Below are 1928 nucleotides of genomic sequence, written 5' to 3'. Positions count from 1 at the left end.
ATATATATCTTAATGTTTCGGTCGTCCATCTTCCGTATGTTGCATTAACTTAATACACCCTATCTGCTTCGCATTTAACATTGAATTTGTATTGAAATACAGAAAAAACAATCTTATTTACAATTTAAAACTCGGGCAATTCAAATTCAATCTTAATTTTCCTAGCATATTTGTGAGATATTTTTTTATTTTTAAAGTTCCTCAATACAACCAAAGACACTGCACTCTAAGGACTTGCTGCACTTTCTACTACCAGTGTTGTGAAAATAATCTCATGTGCTGTAATAGAAGAAGGTATGTGACAACATTTCGGAACATTGTATTTTAACTAGAACTCAAATAATTTTTCCTTTCTGTTTTCCTAGGAGAGTAAGACCGTTCCCTTGTGGATAACTGCTGATAAATTCTGATTGATTTGAATTGAAAGGCAACAATCTCATGATTTTCCATATCGCTGATTTTCACTTTATATAAATAGAAAAAATGGTTTCTTTTTGTTTTTTTACTAATCCTAGGTCAAACTATTCAACGCGGCATTGACGAAGCTATTGAAAAACTCGCATCATCAATAAGAATAAGTATAACTGACAAAACATAGGATAATATGATCAATAGAAATAACCAAAATAACTTTCCACGGCATATTTGTATCTCATTAAGGGGAAAACGCAGAGCAAGATCGAAGTGGCATAAAACCAGATATTCAACTGACAAAACGTATTACACCAAATTGATCAACAAACTAAAACTAGAAATCAGAAAATACAAAATTCAAAATTTAATTAACTTAACTAAAAATCTTACAACTATTGAGAAATCATTATGGAGTTTGTAACTCCATTTTTGTCAACAAAAATCTGTTGAATTTCAAGTACTTTAACCACTCACTTCTCACCGAATCCCAAACCTGGACCAGAACTGATGAAGAAAATCACAAACATTCGAACAACATCTTTCTAAAACCTTTATTCCACAACCTAATACCCTTGACCCAATTCACCTTGAATTTATTTAAGCAGAACTAAATATTCCGCTGCAAATGACCCTCCCACCTAAAGCCTCTCATCCTTACCCCAGCATTACATCCCTGCTTCAATTGAAAGCATCCTCACACAAGACTGAAAAAAACTGGAAACTTCTTGTCAATTTCGACTATTACAGCACTTACTAGACAAACAGTCGAAACTCCCAATTCATTACAAAAGATTGATCTACACGACTGTAATAAGGTCAATAAGGACATACGGAGTTGATAGCTTTGGGGCTCCATGAAACATTCGAATTCCTCTCGTATTCAATCCTTGCAATCTAAAATCCTTCGTAAAATCCTGATTGCTCCTTACTTTGTCACAAATAAAATTATACAAAAAGATCTTAATGTTCCATATGTAACCGATCTAGCCCGAACCAGATAACATTCCTTCCATTACAAACTCCCTAACCACTCATACCCACTCATTTCTAGCCCTCTTCCTCTTCCATTCGTGATAATCCTCTGAGGCGCCTGGAAAGAAGATGGCCACGATGTCTGCTAATGTAAAACTCCATTAGAGTGCTGCCAATTTTTGCCAAGTTTCTCTACACGCCTGTTACATTCCATACTAACGAATATCAAATTTACTAAATGTATTATAATGTAAAGTAGTAAATAGCAATAAATAAATAAATTAAAAAAAACAATTATTTGCAAATAGGAGAATTCTTTCACAGCTCCAAGTATCATTCCATTAGAAACAGGCTGGATGTCCTCTTGATTGAACTGAGACCTTCAAGGAGTTAAAAGCTATTTTGGAGGATCATTCTCTCGTCATTCTACAAGAACTTGTGTAAAAGGTACGAAGCCTGTGAACTCCTTGGAGAGTATTTTGTAGTGAAGAAGCAGATAACGTCGCATTCACCTTCTACGTAGCACTCAGTAGGTCAGATAT

At 34.5% G+C, this 1928-nt stretch overlaps 1 long non-coding RNA gene across 2 annotated transcripts in view; it reads left to right on the top strand.

Moving 5' to 3' along the window:
* Positions 1-489, top strand: part of LOC106688889 (uncharacterized) — a 1060-nt gene extending 571 nt beyond the window's left edge. For both annotated transcript variants that reach the window (XR_001344375.2, XR_001344376.2), the window contains exons 2-3: positions 198-294; positions 366-489. This is a non-coding gene — a long non-coding RNA (uncharacterized lncRNA). The remainder of the gene's footprint in view (positions 1-197; positions 295-365) is intronic.
* The last annotated feature ends 1439 nt before the right edge of the window (positions 490-1928 follow it).

This window comes from Halyomorpha halys, unplaced genomic scaffold (genome assembly GCF_000696795.3).
Source record: "Halyomorpha halys isolate HHAL.00 unplaced genomic scaffold, Hhal_1.1 Scaffold1229.1, whole genome shotgun sequence".
NCBI classification, from domain to species: Eukaryota; Metazoa; Arthropoda; class Insecta; order Hemiptera; family Pentatomidae; genus Halyomorpha; species Halyomorpha halys.
Note: the sequence above shows the minus strand (reverse complement) of the source record. Positions and strands in the feature narration are given on the sequence as shown.